At 37.1% G+C, this 9,486-nt stretch overlaps 1 pseudogene; it reads right to left on the minus strand.

The window, feature by feature from the left end:
• LOC107874385 overlaps nt 1-3,604 on the minus strand; it is a 32,866-nt pseudogene extending 29,262 nt beyond the window's left edge.
• Nucleotides 3,605-9,486: the final 5,882 nt, after the last annotated feature.

The raw sequence follows: 9,486 nt of genomic DNA on the forward strand, positions 1-9,486 counted from the left end.
CCCTATCTGAGATAATAGAAACTGGGACCCCATGCAATCGAACAACCTCCTTAAGATAAAACTTGGCTAACTTTTCTGCATTATAAGTCACCTGAACAGGAATGAACTTCGTCAACCTATCCATAATAACCCATATAGAATCATAATTCCCCAAGGTATTTAGAAAACCAACAACAAAATCCATAGCTATCCTCTCCCACTTCCATTCAGGAATGGGCATCCTCTGAAGAGTACCACTAGGATTTTGGTGCTCCTACTTTATCTGCTGACAACTCTAGCATTTAGCAACAAAATCAACTATGTTAGGATTCATTAGAACCCACCAATAATGCTGCCTCAAATCACGGTACATCTTGGTTGCACCAAGATGTATAGAATACTTCGAACAATGAGCCTCAGCTAGAATAGTAAAAATCAAATCATTAATACGAGGTACAGAAACTCGCCCCTTAATCTGCAATATATCGTCACTATCGAGAATGGCCTCCTTAGCCTCACCCTGCAAAACCTTATCACAAATTTTGCTCAACTTAGAATCCTTAAATTGTTTAGCCTTGATTTGATCAAGAAATGTGGATCTTGCCTCAATGCTGGCTAGAATTCCCCCTTTCTTAGTCACCTCAAATTGAACAAACAAGTTAGATAGAGTCTGAATCTCTCTAGCAAATGGATGTCTGCTAGCACTCAAATATGCCAAACTACCCATACTTGCTGACTTCCTGCTCAATGCATCAGCAACCACATTAGCCTTCCCCAGATGGTAGAGATCAAGGGTGATATCATAATCTTTGAGCAATTTCATCCATCTACTCTGTCTCAAATTTAAATCTCTCTGCGTAAACACATACTATAAACTGCGGTGATCAGTGAATACTTTACAACGAGCCTCATACAAGTAATACCTCAATATCTTAAGAGCAAAAACTACAGCAGCTAACTCTAAATCATGAGTGGGATAATTCTTCTCATTGGACTTTAATTACCTCAAAGCATAAGCAATAACATTCCTTTCTTACATCAACACAACACCTAAACCATAACGTGAGGCATCACAATAAATAATAAAATCCTCACCTTCTACCGACAAGGCAAGAATAGGGGCAGTAATCAACAAGGTCTTAAACTTTTGAAAGATGTTTTTACACTCATCAGAACAAATATAAGGTACATCCTTCTGAGTCAACCATGTCATATGAGTAGCAATAGAAGCAAACCCCTTCACGAACCTGTGGTAATACCTTGCTAAGCCAACAAAGCTACGAACCTCCGTCACTGAAGTAGGCCTAGCCCAATTTTTAATCGCTTCAATCTTCTATGGGTCTACCATCACTCCTTTCTTTGAAACCACATGCCCCAAAAAGGATACGAAAGTCAACCAGAACTCATACTTTAAAAACTTTGCATACTACTTTTTCTCTTTTAACAAACCCAAAATAATACTTAAGTAATTCTCATGCTTCTCATTACTCTTAGAGTAAACCAAAATATCATCAATAAAGACAATCACAAAAGAATCCAAGTAGGGTTTAAATATCCCGTTCATCAAACTCATAAAAGCAGCTGGGGCATTAGTCAGCCCAAAAGACATCACAAGGAACTCATAATACCCATACCTGGTCCAAAAAGCAGTCTTAGGAATATCGTCAGGCCGAATCTTGAGCTGATGATACCCAGACCTCAAATCAATCTTAGAGAATACGGATGCACCCTGCAACTGGTCAAATAAATCATCTATACGGGGCAAAGAATACTTGTTACGGATCGTGAATTTGTTCAATTGCCTATAATCTATACACATATGAAGACTACCATCCTTCTTCTTTACAAACAAGACATGAGCACCCCACGGAGATGCACTCGGACGGATAAAACCCTTACTCAACAAATCCTGCAACTGAGCCTTTAGCTTCCTCAACTCAGTTGAAGCCATCTTATAGGGAGGAATAGAAATAGGACGAGTACCTGGCTCTAGATCAATACAGAAATCAATGTCCCGATATGGTAGCATACCAGGCAAATTTGCAGGAAAAACCTCTTGGAACTTACACATCACAGGAACTGGCTCAATAGATGGGACATCTATAGAAGTGTCCCGAAGATGTGCTAGGAAGGCCAAACAACCTCTCCCAATTAACCTCCTTACACGCAGAAAGGAAATAAGTTTCATTGGAGTAGGACTATAATCACCCTCCCATACAAGTCTATCCATTCCCGGTATAGCTACAATCATTGTCTTAGCATGACAATCTAATATAGCATGATACGGGGAGAACCAACTCATGCCTAAAATTATATAAAAATCTACAATGTCTAGAATCACTAAATCTACCCAAGTTTGATACCCCATAAACATAACAGAACAAGAACGATAAACTTTATCAATAATTATAGAATCACCCACAGGAGTAGACACGTGAATCAGAAAGTCAAGCAAATCACACACCATGCCCAATCCCACAATAAAATTAGTAGACACGTATAAAAAAGTAGAGCTAGGATCAAATAAGATGGTGGCCATCTGGTTACAGACAAGAATAGTACCTGTAATAACAACATTTGATGCCTCTTCCTCGGGCCTGCCTGGAAAGGCATAGATATGGGCCCTACCACCAGTCTGAACGTCACCTCTGCCAAGCTAAGAACCACCTCGATGGGGCTTACTACCACCCCTACTTGCCTAATGACCCCCACGACCACCCTATGGATGACCTCTACCATTACCACCACCTCCCCTACCTATAAGAATGCGATCTCCTAGAGCCTACTATTGGCTAAACTGACCAAACTGCCCTGTGTTAGGACAAAACCTCCTAGCATGACCCACTCTGCCACACTCGTAACATATACGGTCCAAGGTAGGCTGCTGCGCTGACGAAGATGAAGCAAAGTAACCACCAAGGTATAAAAATAGCTGGCTAGTGCCTAATTGACCACCCACAGACATCGGCATCGCTGACTGAATAGGGCGGGCAGGGTATCCCTGAGAACTCTTACCCCTAGAATAAGAACCACTAAAATTGCCTCCTCTACGGGCATTCTTTTCTGATGCCCTAGCATAACTCTCTTGTCTTACGCCCTCCAATTTCTTGACAAAATCAACCATCTCCTGAAAAGACCTATCCAAAGATGTCATCTGAAGAGCAAAAATCTAGAGGCCTGTGTTCAACCCCTTCATAAAAATTCAGATCCTCTCCTCCTTCGTTTTTAGCAAATGAGATGCATACCAAGACAGAGAATGAAATTTAGCCTCATAGGCTGTAACAGATATGTTCCCCTACTTAAGATTAGCAAACTCAACCCTCTTATTATCTCTCAAAGTATGAGGCACGTACTTATCTAGAAACACTGTGTAAAACTGTGCCTAAGTTAAGGGAGGCAAAGTTGGATCCCTACACTCAACATAGGCCCTCCACCACATCTTTGCATCCCCCTAAAACTGAAAAGTAACCAGTTCTACACCATAAGTCTCAACCACCCCCATCTTCTGCAGCCTCTCATGACAGTTAATAATAAACTCGTAGGCATCCTCAGACTCAGTTCTGTGAAAGACAGGGGGCTTCATCTTTATAAACTTATAGAATAACTCATGCTCATCTCCGGTCATCACCGAAACCACAACCTATCTTGGAAAAATAGCTGCTTCTGCCGCTTCTTCCATCCAAGGGGCTACAGTAGCAGTATACTGCATCCCATGTTGGACTGCAGGTGCTGCAGGCATATTCCTTGTTCCTATCAAACCACCCAAAAAACTCAAAAACTGTTGAATCACAGTGGGAGACATCTGAATTGAAGCTGCACCTCCTTGAGCTGGTGTAACCCCATTATGAACTGACACTCGTTCATTCTGTACTGGCATAGTTCCATCCTCTGTAGCCTCAGATAAATCCTTATGTCGGGGAGGAGATACTGGCCTTCCTCTAGGTGGCCTCGCAGCCTGAGCCCTGCCCCTAGCGGGCGCTGCTCTCCTTCCTTCGCCATGTCCTCCTCTTACCCCATTCTTTCGTGTTCTTACCATCTGTACGAATAAGAGTAAAAGAAGTTAGATACCAATTGGAATCATCAGATACCAATTGAAATCAAGTAATAGCACGTAAGAAAGAAGAATTTGAATTTTCCAATTGCCCTGTAGCCTCTCGAAGAAAAGTACAGACGTATCCATATCATTCTGTAAGACTCTACTAGACAAGTTATTATACGAAGAGATCGACGAACCTAGGCTCTGATATCAACTTTGTCATGACCCAAAAGACCATGAGTGGCACCCACACTAATCTTCATGTGGGAGAACCATCTAAACTGAACCTTTACCCAAGCACTTAGTCAATATTAAGATGATAATATCATAAAATCAACATAATAATAATAGTTTAGGATTAATCTTTATTAATACAGAAGTCAAATGAAATACTTATTAAAGTACCCAAGATCCAAAAGTTATCGTACAAGAACTACTAAAAAAATAATGTCTAAAGATATTCCCAAATAAAGTAAATTAGGAGTGTTTCATTGTCCAAAAGATAGACAATAACAATTAAGATGACCCGTGGCAGCTTGAAGGTGGAGTGCTCACCCTTTGGATCAAGATTTGCTATCAACTCTAGAGGTGAGGTCGTGTTTGAGCCTCTGAAACACTTTCTGCACTCAACAAAAGAAAAGTACAGGGTAGTATCAGTACAAACCACTATGTAGTGGCAGGCATCATAGGCCAACTCAACTTAATAGGATGTATACAACATAACTGAAAAATAAGTAGACATGCATCATCAAATAACAAATTCTCATTGGACCAACAATACTGCAATAACAGGTCAATCGTGCTCACAAACAAATCACATAACTATCAAGAGTATCAATCGTATGGTAAACATCTATAGAATCAACACAAGTATGTACACACATGCTATGAGACTTATTTTTGCCCAAATAGTCATGACCTGCAGGGAACAATCTATGTTCATGCACCGTAACAGTGTGGTACCCGATCCAATATAAATATAAATGTACCGGTGTGGTACCCGATCCAACCTAATTATAAACTTACCGGCGTGGTACCCAATCCAACATAAATGTAAATGTACCTATGTGGTACCCAATCCAACATAAATGTAAATGTACCGGCGTGGTATCCGATCCAATATAAACATAAACAGGTATTATCAATATCAATTTACACAACCTCACAGTATACCACAAAATGTACCAAGTTTACAAGTACACTTAAAGTCATAAGATAATTCCATCAAGTCAATTTTCAATAAACATTTATACATGAATCAATAATCCAAACTTCAACAATTTCAATCATGTACAAATACCAATCCACAGGTATCCAATTTAGGAGCATACATATAATTAGGTCGAGTCTAAACTCCAATTAAATAGTAACCTACCTCAACTGAAGAATTCAAACGCAAGCTAATTTACCAAGGTCTTTCCCTTCCGTAAAGGTTCCAAAAGGTCCAAATCTGTTCAAATAGATAATTCGTATAAAAATACAAATCTAAAGATCGCACTTTATAAATTCTTACTCTAAAAATTCTAGACCTAAACCAAAATCCAAATCATATTTATAGTTACAGAATGATAACCTCATATGAACAAGTTTAAAGTCTGAACCTACGGGAACAATACTTTAGCTGTACTACTCGCTGCAAATCTAACCTCTTAGCATTTATCATTATTCCCTAATGATAGATTATTATTCAATTTAACCAAGGAATATATTTATCATGAAGAACAATTATATTAATTCACTATTTTAACCCTAATTCTAACTAGAACGAAAACTTCTCATGCATATTAACAACTGCAACAAGTAGCTTAGCATTGTACCAAAAATAATAAATTCTTAGCATGCTACAATGTTATCTTTATTCTAATGGAAAACATTATATATTATCACTATTCTATTATCTGCGAATGATAACCATTACTATGTCATCTACTAATTTTATACTAATTCAGCTCAATTCCAGAAGCTCTTCGTAACATAACTTACGCCCAAGTGGCCACTGGCTACAATTCTTACTTCCACATTATTAATAGGACATTAAACATCAAATTAACTAACCTGAAAGCTCTCGAGGATCTTCTTTGAAGAAGTAATGTGAAATAGGGTTTGTTAACCAACGCTCACCACTTCTTCTAACAATTTCCTTCTATTATTATTATATATGATAAAACCTTCTCACTTAAATTTATTTTTGTATTCACCACATAAGTCATTAAAACAAGTTTGGCCCATTAAGTCACTAATTGAAATAATATCTAAAATATTCAATAGACCCTCAGATGTTATTCATAACCTCAAAAAAAATCCAAATATGTACATTGACTAAAAAGTATATTCCATACCTATTGAAAATATTATGAGACTAATTTGAGACCGTCTCGATCGAATCTTGGCCATGACTGGACTTAATTTTATTAAAGCTCAATAGTTCAACGACTTATTAAATCATTTTTTAACACCTAGAGGGTTGATACTATCCATCTCATGAGTCATAATTCAGGTATACAATAATGAAGAGCGTTAAAATAGAGAAGATGAGAAAATTTTATAAAGGATCGGGAGGGTCGTTACAGTATCTTTTACACTTTGATTATCACTGTATCTTGTTATGACTACTAGTTAGGATGATTTTTTAGGTTGTCGATAGTATTTTGTCATGACTATCTTTATTTGTTGCTCTGTCATAGTTGATGGTAATCTGGTATGGAAACTGATATGGAACTCGACTATCTAGGTCTGGTAGTTCATGAGTGTCCATCCAAATATGTCATGCCTTGTGAATTATTCATATGTCACGCCTTATAAACTATTCATTTCATTTTGTTGATCCTGAGAAATGATTCCTGTGTTGTGTTTCACAATCCCGATTCAATTTTTTTCCCCATTTAAGTTAGCTAAAATAAATTTTAATATTCACAATAAATAAATAACAAATAAACTAACAAAATAGTAAGCTAAATATTTGGACTGGAATTCCAAAATTCAGTCATTTGGAATTGGAGTTGTTGCGATCTGCTTTGGCTCTTGCTATTTTGTTCCAGGTTATTACTTAAGACTTCATGTCAAAGTCTCTTTCTTTGGAGTGCTGCTGCTAACATATGCAAGCCTTTGGCTTGAAATATAATTGCTTCCCTTTCCGAATAGAGTAGTTTGACTCGAGAGGTATGCAGGAGAATGGTCAACCCCCTGGGGTCTTACTGCCCTATTTGATAGTTATTAATCAGGAGCTGCTATATCTATTTTACTGCCCTGATGTCTTTCTATGTTGCGCACTTTCTGTACTATTTTCTAAATAGAAATGGATAAACTGTCTCCCCTTGTTCTTATTGGGGACATTACTTTGGATAGGAGAGGTTAGAGTTAGTAGATTAGGGTAGAAGGTTAGGTGTTAGTTCCCCTGTTTGAAAACTATTTGGCAAACTTTGTGTAAGCTGAGTGTCTATTGGAAACAACCTCTCCCTATCTACAGAGGTAGGGCTAAGGTTGCATACACTCAATACTGTCGTTTGATATGTTGTTAGTATAAGAACTTAAGCATTGACAGTAGTGCAATAGATCATAGGAGTAATAATCCCAGGAAAATCATAATAATGTTTCACCTTCTGTACAATGCGTCTTTAATGTATTTAGAACATAACTCTTTCTCTTTTACCAGAACATCTGCCACATATGTGGCTCATCATTGTCCATCAATTGTTCTACAATCTGTTGTGCCAATACTAGCTGAGTAACTTTGTTTGACGAGTCTATTACCTTCAAGCATAAAATGTTGTCTTTCAAGGTAACTTTAGGAGTGCTAACTATCAATTGCTATTATAACCCGAGTCTCGACAAAAAGTGGTTTTAGCTTAAGTGTAATAGCATCAACTAAATGTGCATAGTTGGTTCTTATCAAGACAAATAATTACAACCTTTCTCCCCCTCTAATTGGAGAGTGTGATTGTTGTATCATTTAAATATTATTTTCCCATAGACAGTCAGATCATTTCTCTATTTCTTTTGGCATACCTTTGTTCTTTAGCAACTTCCCATTATTTTTTTGATCTAGTCATCTGAATTGGGTTTACTTCATTTTAATTCTTCTTTTATGGGCTAAATTTGTATTTTTTTATAAATATTCAGTTTGTTACAGCTCCTCATCATTTGTATAAAATACATCATATATCATTCAATCCACTATTGCAGAAGACTCAAGTCTTGAGTTTCTCTTATTTTGTTCTCACATCTGTTGACACTCCATTACAGTTTTCTCCATGTGCATCAGTTTTTCTCTTGATCCATTAAATTTTTGCTCTTGATCTTATAGAGACTTAAAGAATCATGAATCAACAAGGGTGTTTTAGAAATTATCAGAAAGCTAAAAACTTTCTTTCAACTGGATCATTAACAACTCTAAGAAACAAACAAATACTAGAACAGAAGAAGAAGAAGAACACAGGCTACATAAATGCAAAGGAAAAGAATCAAAAGCAGAAGGAGAAGTCAAACAACATTCTACCTATATCTTAAGTACCAGAACAAGTGCAATAGGTTCCAGCTATATCTCAAGTATCAGAACAAGTGCAACAAGTGTGTTCGGATTTCACGTCTCTTGCAGCACCAGTAGAGGAGCAAGTGCGATAACAATTGCCAAACTCCACCATTCGTGCATCACAACCCACAGTTGAACGAGTGCAACAAGATCGGTCACAACTTCCTAATTTACAAGCAAATGAACAATCTGGAGAAGGCAAGAATATATATATTTTAATTCATACTATTTCAAAAATTGTCTGTATTTCAATAATTTTGTTGTGATATTATTGTAGGCCGTTCAACTAAAAAAAGAAAAAGATTCAATACACAAATGCAAGCAGTACATAGATGGACTGATCGTCAACTGATAGTGCTAAATACGTTGAACCAACCTATTGGTCCAACTAAAGCAGTGATCACTGAATTTTCCAGCTTTCTTGGCACATTGGCAAGGAATGGGACATTTTGTCCTCTTAATCTCAGTTGGACAAAGTTGAAGACACATGATGATATGTGGAGCTATATTCAGGTTCTAAGTTCTTAATATTTTGATTTCTAGTTGAATGCTTTTCATAGTTTTTACACTAACCTAATTCAACAAATTATAGGAGAAATATGACATTTCTAACAAAGAAAAAAATTGGGCTATGAGATCAATTAATGCTGCATTTAGAGGGTACAAGTCAAGACTCAAGAAAGATCACTTTTATGCCTACACCAGTGATGGAATTCGAGTGGCAAAAAGACCTACCTCAATTCCAGAACCTGTATTTGAGGATCTCCTTAAGTATTGGAATTCTGAAAAGCTGAGATATGATATCAATATAGGCAACTATTATATTATTGTTAGCATGCATTTAAACCTTCACTGCCTCAATCTTTTTACTAAAACTTATTCATTAATATTGACTTGCAGGATAGTTCTAAGTCTAACAAAGAAAACGGAAAAAAGTTTAAGT

This window comes from Capsicum annuum, chromosome 6, assembly GCF_002878395.1.
Source record: "Capsicum annuum cultivar UCD-10X-F1 chromosome 6, UCD10Xv1.1, whole genome shotgun sequence".
NCBI lineage: Eukaryota > Viridiplantae > Streptophyta > Magnoliopsida > Solanales > Solanaceae > Capsicum > Capsicum annuum.